The sequence below is a fragment of the Triticum urartu genome, chromosome 6, assembly GCF_003073215.2.
Source record: "Triticum urartu cultivar G1812 chromosome 6, Tu2.1, whole genome shotgun sequence".
Lineage (NCBI taxonomy): Eukaryota > Viridiplantae > Streptophyta > Magnoliopsida > Poales > Poaceae > Triticum > Triticum urartu.
The window spans coordinates 382,097,768-382,116,298 of record NC_053027.1 but is presented as its reverse complement, the minus strand read 5'-3'; positions in this window follow the sequence as shown (position 1 = coordinate 382,116,298).

The window sequence follows — 18,531 nt, the reverse complement described above, 5'->3', positions numbered from 1 at the left end:
TTCTCAATCCTTTTCAACTTTCACGCAATACATGAGCGTGAGCCATGGACATAGCACTATAGGTGGAATAGAATGGTGGTTGTGGAGAAGACAAAAAGGAGGAAGATGGTCTCACATCAACTAGGCGTATTAATGGGCTATGGAGATGCCCATCAATAGATATCAATGTGAGTGAGTAGGGATTGCCATGCAATGGATGCACTAGAGCTATAAATGTATGAAAGCTCAACAAAAGAAACTAAGTGGTTGTGCATCCAACTTTCTTGCTCATGAAGACCTAGGGCATTTGAGGAAGCCCATCATTGGAATATACAAGCCAAGTTCTATAATGAAAAATTCCCACTAGTATATGAAAGTGACAACATAGGAGACTCTCTATCATGAAGATCGTGGTGCTACTTTGAAGCACAAGTGTGGTAAAACAATAGTAGCATTGCCCCTTCTCTCTTTTTCTCTCATTTTTTGTTTTTTTGTTTTTTGGGACTTCTCCTTTTCCCCTTTTTTGGCCTTTCTCTTTTTTCCTCACATGGGGCAATGCTCTAATAATGAAGATCATCACACTTTTATTTACTTACAACTCAAGAATTACAAGTCGATACTTAGAACAAAATATGACTCTATATGAATGCCTCCAGCGGTGTACCGGGATGTGCAATGAATCAAGAGTGACATGTATGAAAGAATTATGATCGGTGGCTTTGCCACAAATACTATGCCAACTACATGATCATGCAAAGCAATATGACAATGATGAAGTGTGTCATAATAAACGAAACGGTGGAAAGTTGCATGGCAATATATCTCGGAATGGCTATGGAAATGCCATAATAGGTAGGTATGGTGGCTGTTTTGAGGAAGGTATATGGTGGGTTTATGGTACTGACGAAAGTTGCGCGGTACTAGAGAGGCTAGCAATGGTGGAAGGATGAGAGTGCGTATAATCCGTGGACTCAACATTAGTCATAAAGAACTCACATAATTATTGCAAAAATCTACAAGTCATCAAAACCAAGCACTACGTGCATGCTCCTAGGGGGATAGATTGGTAGGAAAAGACCATCGCTCGTCCCCGACCACCACTCATAAGGAAGACAATCAAAGAAACACCTCATGCTTCAAATTTGTTACACAACGGTTACCATACGTGCATGCTACGGGACTTGCAAACCTCAACAAAAGTATTTCTCAAATTCACAACTAATCAACTAGCATGACTCTAATATGACCATGCTCATGTCTCAAAACAATCATCAAGCATCAAACTTCTCATAGTATTCAACGCACTTTATATGAAACTTTTTATTATACCTATCTTGGATGCCCATCATATTAGGACTAGTTTTATAGCCAAAGCAAATTACCATGCTGTTTGCATACTCTCAAAATAATATAAGTGAATCATGAGAGTTCAACAATTTCTTCAAAATAAAACTACCGCCGCGCTCTAAAAAGATATAAGTGAAGCACTAGAGCAAATGACAAACTACTCCAAAAGATATAACTGAAGATCAATGAGTAGTTGAATAATTATGTAACTATGTGTGAATACTCTTTATCATAAATAAAATTTCAGATCTTAAGTACTTTATTCAAACAGCAAGCAAAACAAAATAAAATGGCATTGCAAGGATAGCACATATCATGTGAAGAAGCAAAAACTTAGGCTCAACCAGAACTGACCGATAGTTGTTGAAGAAGAAAGGTGGGATGCCTACCGGGGAATCCCCAAGCTTACATGCTTGAGACTTCTTGAAATATTAATTAGGGATGCCTTGGTCATCCCCAAGCTTGAGATTTTGTGTCTCCTTAATTCCTTTCATATCGCGTTTCTCTAAATCTTAAAAACTTCATCCACACAAAACTCAACAAGAACTCGTGAGATAAGTTAGTATAAATCCATGCTAAACCTTATCACTATCTACTGTAGAAAATCACTAAAATTATTATTTGACATTGCATACTAAATGCCTCTGCATATTTAATAGTCCTATCCTCAAATAGAATCATTAAACAAGCAAACATATGCAAACAACGCAAACATAACAACAATCTGTCTAAACAGAACAGTCTGTAAAGAATGCAAGAGGAATCATACTTCTTTAACTCCAAAATTTCTGAAAAATTACCACACTGTAGATAATTTTTTGTTACTTGATGTGTAAAAATTTCATGATTTTATCATGTTCTGACTATTCACAAATATTCAAAACATAAGAGCAAACTTTCTGTTTTTAGAACAGCAACATATGGACTTGAAAAATAAGTATGGTAAAGGCTATAGTTGACCCTTTTATCGAACTAAAAGATGAAAAACATTACTCTAAATAACAGAAAGAAAATCCTAATAAAACAAAACAACACTCCAAGCCAAACTTATATCATGTGCTGAACAAAAATATAGCCTCAAGTAAAGTTACCGATGAACGAAGACGAAAGAGGGGATGCCATCCAGGGCATCCCCAAGCTTAGGCTCTTGGTTTTCCTTGAATATTACCTTGGGGTTACTTGGGAAAACCCAATCTTATGCTCTTGCCACTACTTATTCCATAGTCCATCGAATCTTTACCCAAAACATGAAAACTTCACAACACAAAACTTAACAGAAAACTCGTAAGCTCCGTTAGTATAATCAAGCAAATCACCACTTAGGTACTATCAAGACAAGAATCATATTTTTTTTTCACATGATGCCTACTGTGACTTATCATTTCTACAATTTATATTAAGCCATATAAGCCATAGAAACTAGAAAACAAGCAAACTATGCATCGAAAACAGAATCTGTCAAAAACAGGACAGTCTGTAGTAATCTGTATCTCTAGAATACTTATATAACTCGAAAAATCATGAGAAATTAGGAAGTCCTAGGAAATTTGTTTATTAATCCTAAGCAGAAAGAATCAGTATTTTATCACGCTTCTGTTAAAAATGAAAACTAATCTCCTGGGCGCAAAAGTTTCTGTTTTTCAGCAAGATCAAATCAATTATCACCATAAGCCATCCCAAAGGTCTTACTTGGCACTTTATTGAAACGAAAGCTATAAAACATGATTACTATAGTAGCATAATTATGTGACACACAAAAATAGTAGGTATAAATACTGGGTTGTCTCCCAACAAGCGCTTTTCTTTATTGCCTTTTTAGTTAGGCATTAAGATTTCAATGATGCTCACATAAAAGACAAGAATTGAAACATAATGGGAGCATCATGAGCATATGACAAGCACATTTAAGTCTAACACACTTCCTATGCATAGGGATTTTGTGAGCAAACAACTTATGGGAACAAGAATCAACTTGCATAGGAAGGTAAAGCAAGCATAACTTCAAGATTTTCAACACATAGAGAGGAAACTTGATATTATTGCAATATGTAAAAGCATATGTTCCCCTCTCATAATAATTTCCAGTAGCATCATTAATGAATTCAACAATATAACCATCACATAAAGCATTATTTTCATGATCCATAAGCATAGAAAATTTATTACTCTCCACATAAGCAAATCTATTCTCATCAATAGTAGTGGAAGTAAACTCAATGAAATAACTATCATGTGAGGCATAATCCAATTGAAAATTAAAATCATGATGACAAGTTTCATGGTTATCATTATTCTTTATAGAATACATGTCATCACAATAATCATCATAGATAGGAGGCATGCTTTCATCATAATAAATTTGCACATCAAAACTTGGGGGGACTAAAATATCATCTTTATCAAACATAGCATCCCCAAGCTTGTGGCTTTTCATATCATTAGCATCATGGATATTCAAGGAATTCATACTAACAACATTGCAATCATGCTCATCATTCCAATATTTAGTGTCAAACATTTTAACGCATTCTTCTTCTAACACTTTGGCACAATTATCGGAATCCTTATTTTCACGAAAGACATTAAAAAGATGAAGCATATGAGGCAACCTCAATTCCATTTTTTTGTAGTTTTCTTTTATAGACTAAACTAGTGATAAAACAAGAAACTAAAAGATTCGATTGCAAGATCTAAAGATATACCTTCAAGCACTAACCTCCCCGGCAACGGCGCCAGAAAAGAGCTTGATGTCTACTACACAACCTTCTTCTTGTAGACGTTGTTGGGCCTCCAAGTGCAGAGGTTTGTAGGACAGTAGCAAATTTCCCTCAAGTGGATGACCTAAGGTTTATCAATCCGTGGGAGGCGTAGGACAAGATGGTCTCTCTCAAACAACCCTGCAACCAAATAACAAAGAGTCTCTTGTGTCCCTAACACACCCAATACAATGGCAAATTGTATAGGTGCACTAGTTCGGCGAAGAGATGGTGATACAAGTGCAATATGGATGGTAGATATAGGTTTTTGTAATCTGAAAATATAAAAACAGCAAGGTAACTAATGATAAAAGTGAGCACAAACGGTATTGCAATGCTTCGAAACAAGGCCTAGGGTTCATACATTCACTAGCGCAAGTTCTCTCAACAAGGATAACATAATTGGATCATATAACAATCCCTCAACATGCAACAAAGAGTCACTCCAAAGTCACTAATAGCAGAGAACAAATGAAGAGATGATTGTAGGGTATGAAACCACCTCAAAGTTATTCTTTTCGATAAATCCATTGGGCTATTCCTATATGTAACATCCCAAAATTCTAAATTTTGGAATGTTATATTAAATAAATAGATTTGATGGATTGTTTGATTGTTGTGTGATTGATTGACTGAAAGTGAGTGAAATTCGAAAAAAATTGAAAGTTAAATGAGAGGGAATAAAAGAACTTTCCCAAACTTCCATTTTTGCATTTATGATCTCCATGAATTCAAATTCTTTCAAATACAAAACCCTAGAGAGAAGATGATATGACTTCTTCCATTTAAATAAATGAAAAAGGGTTTTTGAAAACATTTGAATTTCTTTTGGAAACATTTTCCAATTCAAAAACCTTAAGCAACTCAATGATTTTCATGAGAGAAGATAAAATGACTTCTTCAAAACATATGAAATATGAGTTGGGAGTTAAAAAGGATCAAATTTAAAGTCCTTTTGGAAATTATTTTCAATTTGGTGTTATTTGAGTTTTATTCAAATTGTTTTTCTCCAAAAATAAAATACATGGAATTAGGGTAAAATGATTCCCTACCTCAGAAAGTTGGAGAGAAATAAATTTGAAATCATTTTGGTATTTTAAAATGATTTTTATTGGATTTTATTGCACCAGTGGCACTCTTTGTTTTATTTAAATTTGTGTGTATTTTATTTGATCTTACAAAAATGTTCATGTCGTGGAAAATCTTTTTCTGAAAATTTTGATATATTATATGCCTATATAATATTTTATTTCTATTTGTTTTGTTTGTCTGGAAAAAAATCTTTATTAAAAAAAAAACTTTTCCCCGACTGGGCCGGCCCAGCTAGCTAGCTAGCCAGGCCCAGCCCAGCTGCGATCGTCCCCGACCGGGACTCCTCCCGAGTCCATGTCGCTGCCGCCGCTCGCCGTGGCCAACCCGGCCACCTCCGCGCCGCCTTTGCCCCCTCCTCCCATAAATACCGGGCACCGGGCCCCGTCTCTCCCCTGACCCCGTTCGCCGCCGCCTCCCTCTGCTCCCGTAGCCGCCCACGCCGCATCTCGCCGCCGCACCGCCGATCTCACCGCCGCCCCGTGCCTCGTCGCGCCGCCACCCCCCGCACCACCCCGCGCCGCCGCTGCGTCGCAGCCACACCCGAGCCCGCCGGAGCCGCTTCGCCGCCTCGCCTCGCCGTCGCGGGCAACCGCCGCCGCGGCTGGTTTTCGAGGAAAACCGCTACCGTTCGGTATAAAACCACCCCCAGTCCAATCCGGTTTTTTAAGTTTCGATTTTGTTTTTAAAATCGGTTTTATTCCTTAGTTAGGTTAATTAGTGAACGTTCGCTAGATTAGGTCTTCACAGCGAACGGTTTTTGTTTGTTAGCGTTCCATAGCGAGCGTTCGCTCGATAGTTTTTTCTTTTTATTTCGGCCAGGGACCCATCCATGAATATTTTATTTACAGATTAGTCCCTAATTTTCAAACAATCACTACTTTTTGCTCGTTTATCCAAATCCAACGAAACCAACGCCCACTTCTTCGTTATGATCCCCTCTATCCAGTAAATCAACTTGAACATGTTTTTGAAAGTTCTAAAGTTTGAATTCAAACAGTTTTGTATTTGAACTTCGTTTGATCGTAACTTGAGTTTCGTAGCTCCGTTTGAGTTGATTCTTTTTGCAAATCGAAGCTCTTGACTTAAACTTTCTGATAAGGCCAAATTCACATAATTTTGGTACTGTTAGAAACTGTTTTATGTTGCAAGAGTTATTTGCTTGGTTTTGATGTTTTCCGAATGTTCTTCTTCGTTCTCTCCAATCTTTTGAGTGATTGCTTATGTGTGGTTACTATTGCTTGCTTACGATAGATTGACCGGAGTGTGACGAGTAGAACTATCAAGAGTTCATAAACAGTACAGGCAAGTTCACACTTTGACCATACTTTTCATTACCCAGTTTTTACGCATTAGTTTCAACCCTCAAACATTGCATGAGTAGGATTGATAACATGTGGGTATTGGGAAGTAGTTGATGAGGTAGGAACCTATTGTCCTTTATATCAAACCCCTGGGAGTTACTTCTACATTGCTTATATTGCTATGCTATGCTCGTAGACGTGGATTGGGTTTGAGTGTATTCCATGAAAGATGTGAGATTGTTTACTTAATGGTTCAACTTAAGGTGGCTACTTTAATACACATCTGGGTGGATTGGTTGCGGGCACCTGGAGAATCCAGTATTGTCCTAGGATATCCCGGAGGGCCCGTGTGATCATCCTATGGCTCGCCACCCAGGCTCAAAGGGATCATAAGATTATTCATGCTAGAAACTTCCGTGTGCAGCCACAAGCTAATATGGGCTCTAGCATAGTTGAGTAAGTTGAGTGAAGCTCTTGAAGAGGTAGACTAGCAGATGTAGTGGGTTGTAGGTGGTATGGTCTACCCAGAGTAGAGAGTTAATTCTTTAGAAAGACCGTGTCTCGAATCTCCGACCATGGATGTATTCGAGTCTTGTGGGGAAAAGTGTGCAAACCTCTGCAGAGTGTATAAACTAATCATGGTTAGTGCTACCTCTTGAGCACTGCGTTGGATTTCCCCGAAGAGGAGAGGATGATGCAGGAAAGTAGCATAAGTATTTCCCTAGTTTTTGAGAACCAAGGTATCAATCTAGTAGGAGGCTACGCGCGAGTCCCTCGTACCTACACAAAAACAATAGCTCAACGCAACCAACGCGCTTAGGGGTTGTCAATCCCTTCACAGTCACTTACAAAAGTGAGATCTGATAGAGATGATAAATAATATTTTTGGTATTTTTGGTATAGAGATGCAAAGTAAAAAGTAAAAGCAAAGTAAAAGCAAAGCAATAATAAAGTGATGAAGATTGATATGCTGAGAAAGAGACCTGGGGGCCATAGGTTTCACTAGTGGCTTCTCTCAAGAGCATAAGTATTCTACGGTGGGTGAACAAATTACTGTTGAGCAATTGACAGAATTGAGCATAGTTATGAAAATATCTAGGTATGATCATGTATATAGGCATCACGTCTGAGACAAGTAGACCGACTCCTGCCTGCATCTACTACTATCACTCCACTCATCGACCGCTATCCAGCATGCATCTAGAGTATTAAGTTAAAAACAGAGTAACGCCTTAAGCAAGATGACATGATGTAGAGGGATAGCTTCATGCAATATGATAAAAACCCCATCTTGTTATCCTCGATGGCAATGATACAATACGTGCCTTGCTTCCCCTTCTGTCACTGGGAAAGGACACCGCAAGATCGAACCCAAAGCTAAGCACTTCTCCCATGGCAAGAACAACCAATCTAGTAGGCTAAACCAAACCGATAATTCGAAGAGACTTGCAAAGATAACCAATCATACATAAAAGAATTCAGAGAAGATTCAAATATTATTCATAGATAGACTTGATCATAAACCCACAATTCATCGGTCTCAACAAACACACCGCAAAAATAAGATTACATCGAATAGATCTCCACGAGAGAGGGGGAGAACGTTGTATTGAGATCCAAAAAGAGAGAAGAATCCATCTAGCTACTAACTATGGACCCGTAGGTCTGAAGTAAACTACTCACACTTCATCGGAGGGGCTTGGATGATGATGTAGAAGCCCTCCGTGATTGATTCCCCCTCCGGCGGAGCTCCGGAACAGGCCCCAAGATGGGATCTCGTGGATACAGAAAGTTGCGGCGGTGGAATTAGGTTTTTGGCTCCGTCCTCGATCGTTTGGGGGTACGTAGGTATATATAGGAGGAAGAAGTACGTCGGTGGAGCTTCAAGGGGCCCATGAGGCAGGGGGCACGCCCTAGGGGGGGCGCCCTCCACCCTCGTGACCGCCTCGTGGCTTTCTTGACAAAGGGTTCAAGTCTCCTAGATCTTGTCTGTTGAGAAAATCACGTTTCCGAAGGTTTCATTCTGTTTGGACTCCGTTTGATATTCCTCTTCTTCGAAACCCTAAAATAGGCAAAAAAACAACAATTCCGGGCTGGGCCTCCGGTTAATAGGTTAGTCCCAAACATCATATAAAAGTGGATAATAAAGCCCAATAATGTCCAAAACAGTAGATAATATAGCATGGAGCAATCAAAAATTATAGATACGTTGGAGACGTATCAAGCATCCCCAAGCTTAATTCCTGCTCATCCTCGAGTAGGTAAATGATAAAAAGAGAATTTTTGATGCGGAGTGCTACTTGGCATAATTTTAATGTAATTCTTCTTAATTGTGATATGAATATTCAGATCCGAAAGATTCAAGACAAAAGTTCATATTGACATAAAAATGATAATACTTCAAGCATACTAACTAAGCAATTATGTCATCTCAAAATAACATGGCCAAAGAAAGTTCATCCCTACAAAATCATATAGTTCAGTCATGTTTCATTTTCATCACACAAGAATGCTCTCATCATGCACAACCCTGATGACAAGCCAAGCAATTGTTTCATACTTTAGTAATATCAAACCTATAAACTTTCACGCAATATATGAGCGCGAGCCATGGACATAGCACTATGGGTGGAATAGAATATAATGAGGGGGTTATGTGGAGAAGACAAAAAAGGAGAAAGTCTCACATCAACGAGGCTAATCAATGGGCTATGGAGATTCCCACCGATTGATGTTAATGCAAGGAGTAGGGATTGCCATGCAACGGATGCACTAGAGCTATAAATGTATGAAAGCTCAACAAAAGAAACTAGTGGCTGTGCATCCAACTTGCTTGCTCACGAAGACCTAGGGCACTTGAGGAGGCCCATTGTTGGAATATACAAGCCAAGTTCTATAATGAAAAATTCCCACTAGTATATGAAAGTGATAACATGAGAGACTCTCTACTACGAAGATCATGGTGCTACTTTGAAGCACAAGTGTGGTAAAAGGATAGTAACATTGTCCCTTCTCTCTTTTTCTTTCATTTTTTGGGCCTTCTCTTTTTTATGGCCTTTCCTTTTTTTGGGCCTTCTCTTTTTTATGGACTTTCTTTTTTATTTATTTATTCCTCACTTGGGACAATGCTCTAATAATGATGATCATCACACTTCTATTTATTTACAACTCAATGACTACAACTCAATACTAGAACAAAGATGACTCTATATGAATGCCTCCGGCGGTGTACCGGGATATGCAATGAACCTAGAGTGACATGTATGAAAGAATTATGAACGGTGGCTTTGCCACAAATACTATGTCAACTACATGATCATCCTAAGCAATATGACAATGATGAATGTGTCATGATGAACGGAATGATGGAAAGTTGCATGGTAATATATCTCGGAATGGCTATGGAAATGCAATAATAGGTAGGTATGGTGGCTATTTTGAGGAAGATATAATGAGGTTTATGTGTGAAAGAGCGTATCATATCACGGGGTTTGGATGCACCGGTGAAGTTTGCGCCAACTCTCAATGTGAGAAAGGGCAATGCACGGTACCGAAGAGGCTAGCAAGGATGGAAGGGTGAGAGTGCGTATAATCCATGGACTCAACATTAGTCATAAAGAACTCACATACTTTTTGAAAAAATATACAAGTCATCAAAAACCTCAGCACTACGCGCATGCTCCTAGGGGGTTAGATTGGTAGGAAAAGACCATCGCTCGTCCCTGACCGCCACTCATAAGGAAGACAATCAAATAACACCTCATGTTTCAAATTTGTTGCATAATGTTTACCATACGTGCATGCTACGGGACTTGCAAACCTCAACACAAGTATTTCTCAATTTCACAACTACTCAACTAGCATGACTTTGATATTATTACCTCCATATCTCAAAACAATCATCAAGCATCAAACTTTTCTTAGTATTCAACACACTCATACGAAAGTTTTATTATTAATCTTGCATACCAAGCATATTAGGATTTTAAGCAAATTACCATGCTATTAAGACTCTCAAAATAATCTAAGTGAAGCATGAGAGATCAATAGTTTCTATAAAACAAATCCACCACTGTGCTCTAAAAGATATTAGTGAAGCACTAGAGCAAAACTATAAAGCTCAAAAGATATAAGGCAAGCACATAGAGTATTCTATCAAATTCCAAATCATGTATGGCTCTCTCAAAAGGTGTGTACATCAAGGATGATTGTGGTAGACTAACAAGCAAAGACTCAAATCATAAAAGACGCTCCAAGCAAAACACATATCATGTGGTGAATAAAAATATAGCTCCAAGTAAAGTTACCGACAGAAGTAGACGAAAGAGGGGATGCCTTCCGGGGCATCCCCAAGCTTTGGATTTTAGATGTCCTTAGATTACCTTGGGGGTGCCATGGGCATCCCCAAGTTTAGGCTCTTGCCACTCCTTGTTCCATAATCCATCAAATCTTTACCCAAAACTTGAAAACTTCACAACACAAAATTTAAAGTAGAAAATCTCGTGAGCTCCGTTAGCGAAAGAAAACAAAAGACCACTTCAAGGTACTGTAATGAACTCATTATTTATTTATATTGGTGTTATACCTACTGTATTCCAACTTCTCTATGGATTACAAACTATTTTACTAGCCATAGATTCATCAAAATAAGCAAACAACACACGAAAAACAGAATCTGTCAAAAACAGAACAGTCTGTAGTAATCTGTAGCTAGCGCACGATCTGGAACCCCAAAAATTCTAAAATAAATTCATGGACGTGAGGAATTTAAATATTAATCATCTTCAAAAAGAATTAACTAAATATCACTTTCCAAATAAACATTACAGCAGTTCTCGTGAGCACTAAAGTTTCTGTTTTTTACAGCAAGTTCAACAAGACTTTCCCCAAGTCTTCCCAAACGGTTCTACTTGGCACAAACACTAATTAAACACAAAAAACACAACCAAAACAGACGCTAGATAATTTATTTATTACTAAACAGGAACAAAAAGCAAGTAATAAAAATAAAATTGGGTTGCCTCCCAACAAGCGCTATCGTTTAACGCCCCTAGCTAGGCATAACAAGCAAGAATAGATCTATGTATTGCCATCTTTGGTAGGCAATCGATAAGTGGCTCTCATAATAGATTCATATGGTAATTTTCTTTTCTTTCTAGGAAAGTGTTACATGCCCTTTTTTTAATGCAAATTGGAATCTAATATTCCCTTCCTTCATATCAATAATTGCACCAACCGTTCTAAGGAAAGGTCTACCGAGAATAATAGGGCAAGAAGGATTGCAATCTATATCGAGAATGATAAAAACTACGGGAACATAATTCCTATTTGCAACAATAAGAACATCATTAATTCTTCCCATAGGTTTCTTAATAGTGGAATCCGCAAGATGCAAGTTTAGAGAGCAATCATCAAAATCACGGAAATCTAGCAAATCACACAAAGTTTTGGGAATAGTAGAGACACTAGCACCCAAATCACACAAAGCATAAAACTCATGATATTTAATTTTAATTTTAATAGTAGGTTCCCACTCATCATAAAGTTTTCTAGGGATAGAAACTTCCAATTCAAGTTTTTCTTCATAAGATTGCATCAAGGCATCAATGATATGTTTAGTAAACGCTTTATTTTGACTATAAGCGTGAGGAGATTTTAGCACGGATTGCAACAGGGAAATACAATAAATTAAAGATCAATTTTAATAATTAAATTCCTTGAAATCCAATATAGTGGGTTTAGCAACATCTAGGGTTTTAATTTCTTCAATCCCACTTTTATCAAATTTAGCATCAAGATCAACAAATTCCGAATTCTTAGAACGCCTTCTAGGTAAAGGTGGATCATATTCAGTCCCATCATTATCAAGATTCATATTGCAAAACAAAGATTTAATAGGGGACACATCAATAACTTTTAGATCTTCATCATTATTTTCATAGGAACTAGAAGAACACGCTTTTATAAAGGCATCTTTCTTAGCACGCATCCTAGCGGTTTTTTCTTTGCACCCGTCAATGGAAATTCTCATGGCTTTGAGAGACTCATTGATATCATGCTTAGGTGGAATAGATCTAAGTTTCAAAGAATCAACATCAAGAGAAATTCTATCAACATTCCTAGCCAAATCATCAATCTTAAGCAATTTTTCTTCAATCATAGCATTAAAATTCTTTTGCGAAGAAATAAATTCTTTAATATTAGATTCAAAATCAAAGGGCATCTTATTATAATTTCCATAAGAATTGTTGTAGGAATTACCATAATTATTAGAGGGATTACTAGGATAAGGCCTAGGATTGAAATTTCCTCTATACGTGTTGTTACCAAAATTGTTCCTACCAACAAAATTCACATCCATAGATTCATTATTATTCTCAATCAAAGTAGACAAGGGCACATCATTAGGATCAGAAGAAACACTCTTATTAGCAAATAATTTCATAAGTTCATCCATCTTTCCACTCAAAACATTAATTTCTTCTATCGCACGCACCTTTTTAGTAGATCTTTCAGTATGCCATTGAGAATAATTAACCATAATATTATCTAGGCGTTTAGTAGCTTCTCCTAAAGTGATTTCCATAAAAGTGCCTCCCACGGCCAAATCTAAAAGATTTCTAGAAGAAAAATTCAATCCAGCATAAAATTTTTGTATAGTCATCCACAAATTCAAACCATGAGTAGGGCAATTACGTATCATTAATTTCATTCTCTCCCAAGCTTGTGCAACATGTTCATGATCAAGTTGTTTAAAATTCATAATATCATTTCTAAGAGAGATGATCTTAGCGGGAGGAAAATACTTAGAGATAAAAGCATCTTTGCACTTGTTCTATGAATCAATACTATTTTTAGGCAAAGATGAAAACCAAGCTTTATCATAATCTCAAGTGAAAAAGGAAATAGCTTCAATTTAACAATATCATTATCGACATCTTTCTTCTTTTGCATGTCAAACAAATCAACGAATCAATACTATTAAGGCCGGAGAACGGATCTTTCATGACAAGATTCGGCAAAGCAGCATTAATTTCACAAGATTCGGCATCGGTAAGAGGAGCAATCGGAGTGCTAAGGAAATCATTATTGTTGGTATTGGTGAAGTCACACAATTTAGTATTATCTTGAGCCACCGCGACAAACAAGCAATCCAACACACGAGCAAACAAAAAGCAAATGGGCAAAAGAGGCAAATAGAGAGAGAGGGAGGATAGAGAGAGAGAGGGCGAATAAAACGACAAGGGTGAAGTGGGGGAGAGGAAAACGAGAGGCAAATGGCAAATAATGTAATGCGGGAGATAGGGATTGTGATGGGTACTTGGTATGTTGACTTTTGCGCAGACTCGCCGGCAACGGCACCAGAAATTCTTCTTGCTACCTCTTCAGCATTGCATTGGATTTCCCTGGAGAGGAGAGGATGATGCAGCAAAGTAGCGTAAGTATTTCACTCAGTTTTTGAGAACCAAGGTATCAATCCAGTAGGAGGCTACGCGCGAGTCCCTCGTACCTACACAAAAACAATAGCTCAATGCAACCAACACGCTTAGGGGTTGTCAATCCCTTCATGGTCACTTACGAAAGTGAGATCTGATAGAGATGATAAATAATATTTTTGGTATTTTTGGTATAGAGATGCAAAGTAAAAAGTAAAAGCAAAGCAATAATAAAGTGATGAAGATTGATATGATGAGAAAGAGACCCAGGGCCCATAGGTTTGACTAGTGGCTTCTCTCAAGAGCATAAGAATTCTACGGTGGGTGAACAGATTACTGTTGAGCAATTGACAGAATTGAGCATAGTTATGAGAATATCTAGGTATGATCATGTATATCGGCATCACGTCCGAGAGAAGTAGACCGACTCCTGCCTGCATCTACTACTATTACTCCACTCATAGACCGCTATCCAGCATGCATCTAGAGTATTAAGTTAAAAACAGAGTAACGCCTCAAGCAAGATGACATGATGTAGAGAGATAGTTTCATGCAATATGATAAAAACCCCATCTTGTTATCCTCGATGGCAACGATACAATATGTGCCTTGCTGCCCCTTCTGTCACTGGGAAAGGACACCGCAAGATCGAACCCAAAGCTAAGCACTTCTCCCATGGCAAGAACAACCAATATAGTAGGCCAAACCAAACCGATAATTTGAAGAGACTTGCAAAGATAACCAATCATACATAAAAGAATTCAGAGAAGATTCAAATATTATTCATAGATAGACTTGATCATAAACCCACAATTCATCGGTCTCAACAAACACACCGCAAAAAGAAGATTACATCGAATAGATCTCCACGAGAGAGGGGGAGAACATTGTATTGAGATCCAAAAAGAGAGAAGAAGCCATCTAGCTACTAACTATGGACCCGTAGGTCTGAAGTAAACTACTCACACTTCATCGGAGGGGCTTGAATGATGATGTAGAAGCCCTCCGTGATCGATGCCCCCTCCGGCGGAGCTCTGGAACAGGCCCCAAGATGGGATCTCGTGGATACAGAAAGTTGCGGTGGTGGAATTAGGTTTTTGGCTCCGTCCCCAATCGTTTGGGGGTACGTAGGTATATATAGGAGGAAGAAGTACGTCGGTGGAGCTTCGAGGGGCCCACGAGGCAGGGGCGCGCCCTAGGGGGGCGCCCTCCACCCTCGTGACCGCCTCATGGCTTTCTTGATGGAGGGTCCAAGTCTCCTGGATCTTGTCTGATGAGGAAATCACGTTTCCGAAGGTTTCATTCCGTTTGGACTCCGTTTGATATTCCTTTTCTTCGAAACCCTAAAACAGGCAAAAACAACAATTCTGGGTTGGGCCTCCGGTTAATAGGTTAGTCCCAAAAATAATATAAAAGTGGATAATAAAGCCCAATAATGTCTAAAACAGTAGATAATATAGCATGGAGCAATCAAAAATTATAGATACGTTGGAGACATATCAGTTAGCCGTCTCCCCGTTTATGGACATCTTGTGTATCTGGTTCTTGAATTATCCTGTTGATCTCATCACATTACTTAAATAATTTGATTGGGTTAATGATTATTATTTTGGGACTGAGTTGGAGGAACCTTCTCAATATTTATATACCAACTTTGTAGTTAAATAAATTATATTCCTTTGAGGAGGGAAAATTGGCTTTTCATAAAAGCATTATAACCATAGAGCTTTTCCACCAGCCATATATGCATGTAGTGATAGCTATTATTCAACATTATCGTATGGTGTGAATTTGGCAGTACATTCAATGTACTGACGCTTTGTGGCTGCAACGTCTCATGTTGCAGGATTCTTACGATGAGTAAGTGATACGTTAGGGTTACGATTTCTACACTCAACTTTGCCGTTGGTGTTGATGGGAATCCACAACCTTGTTGTTACTTCCGCTATTTGGATTGAGGTAATAGTATTTGTGTTACATTATACATGTGATTTACCTCTGTTATAAACCCTTCGAGTACTGTGTGTGTCAGCATACCGATCGAGGAGACTTGACCGTCTGAGGTCGGGTCGCTACAAGATGGTATCACAACACATGTTGACTGTAGGACGTGACCCCTAGAAACTGGCAATCCCATAGGAAAGATTTTCTCTACAACTTCCTTTTAAAAAAGATCTTTTCCTCTCTTCTTTTCTGAGCTTTATCAAACTTTTAGTGAGATTATACCCCTTTCCCCTTTTGACCACGAAGATTCGACTGATGAGACCACTCCAAGAAGTACAAGATATCGGACAACTAAGACCACTTCGAAATGAAGAAGATTTTACCATGTGTTATGATAATGGAAACTACAACGGTTGAAGACTCCAAAGACTAGGAGAATTTGAAGGCTCTGAGGAATTTCCAAATTCGTGTGACCTAGGAAGGCTACCCTTACGGAATTTGTCATACGATTGAAGCTGTCAATACCCAAGATCAAGGTGTATCTGAAAAAGACCAGAACATGGAGCATTAGAACTCCAAGTTTTGACAAGAAAACCCTAATGGAGGAGATATCAACTATGGAACGATAGCTCATGGAAATGACAAGAGTAGAAACATGGCTATCCATGATGTTATTGCCCGCTTATGCTGTTGTCACCGTGTTGAGTTAAGCATGCATTCTTCGGAAGGATTGGTTGGTAGAAGGCTAATGGAGCACCTAGCAGTAAGAGATGAAGTTTAAACGTAGCTAGTGTATCACTAGGATCTGGAGAATTACATCAGGAGTTTTAAGATGGACTGTCAGGAAGCCGTATTTTGACAAGGAAGCATTTCGTGAAGAACTTAGGACCTAGAAGCTGAAGTAGCCAAGCTGGAGGAGCAAAACCTCGGGATACTGGAGAGTCTTCAGGAACTGAAGGACAGTAGGACATGGTTCATGCCAAGGATGTTGAAATCCAGAAGTTTGGAACGCAACTCCAGAATACTAAAGGACGTCATGAGAGACTTCGCCTCAACAGAGACCTGGCAGAAGAACTTGAGAAGGACAAGCATGATCGGAAAAAGCCCATCGGAGACATGAACAAGACTTGAAGGCTTTGGCCACTTTGAAGATTTATTGACCATTAGAATACCAAACCCCTGTTATATACCTATGTTAGATGCGACGAGTGTGAGCTGCCATTTGTTTGATGTTTTTTTCGACAGCCACAAATAAAATCTGTCCTTTTAAAACTCCCGTTTGCATTGTGTGTATCCCTTCCTATCTCTCTTATCTCACCCCAAAACCCATGGATCTAATAGAGGATGAATGTAGATGAACTCATGTTACCTGGACCGACAAGTCAATTGGAGACGGACCAATGGATTCAGAACATGGAGGATCATATGGATAATAACCCTATAGTAGGAAAGGATATAACCCAGCATGCTCTTTAGTGCTTTGAAAGAGGTGCTGCTACTTGGTGGAGGATGTACCAAACCATCAATGGATGGCAAAGAGTAACCACTTGGAAAGAATTTAAGTTGACTCTGCAAAGATCTCGTCTTGTGTCCCAGAAGTTGAAGCCTTATGGAAAGGATATGAAGAAACCTTGTGCATGCAAGATTTGTGGAGAAATAGGACACACCCATAAAGAACACAAGGATGAATGCCCTAATTGTGAAGTAAGTCATCCAACTGAAGAATTCCCAACTAGGCAGATCACTTGTTTCTTGTGTGAAGGGACTACCCACTACCCTGCTCAGTGTCACACTTACCCCATGGTACAAAGAACCATCTGGCAGAAGAAAGAAGCAATGAAAGGAGCCCTTATGGAAATTTTAGAGGAACATGTGATGAAGGAAGAGGTGGAGGACACACCCGAAGAAGACCTAGTTAACCCTGCACCAAGTCTTGCTATTCGTGTGTTGAAGAAGGACACATCTCCCAGAATTGTTTGAATGGGGATCTCATAGAATTCCCAACAGAGGAAGTAGAGTATGACCCACAGGAAATAGAAGCCCTGATTGGAACGGAAAAGTCCAGGAAGATAAGTAGATTGGATTCCAGGAAGGATCTGAGTCATATCACCTGTTAGAGGTGCAAGAATTTAGGTCATTACGCTTATAAATGTCGAAAGAAGAAATACGCCGAAAAACGTCGAAAGAGGAAACCAAGAGCCCAAAGGGCGGACACCATCCCCAAGAAGCCTAAAGACTTATCGAAAGTTATTTTTTACGCTCCAAGGAAACACGACACTATGCTAATAAATGTCCCGACAAGATGAAAGCTGGATCTAAGTAGTTGAGAACTTAACATTGGTAATAAGCGTAGTAGGAAGCATTCTTTTTGGGGTACATGGAGTGAGTTATGGAATGGAAGTTTGAGCTATTGTAATGAATTCATGAAATCAATAAAGTTCTTGTGTCATTATTTCATACGCTGAATCTTTATCAGTATTACTCTATGAAGAAGGATTTTTGACCATTTTCAAGGATATGAGAAATATGGTCTATGGAAGAATTGTGCATTTTAAGGGTGGTAGTACCCTGTGAGGACACTAAACTCCTGGAAAGGAGTCCATGAAGTGGACTTCAGACAAAATAAGAAGGAGTTTTGTCTCGATATGTGGGGTATCCCCAGGAGAATGAAGAGAT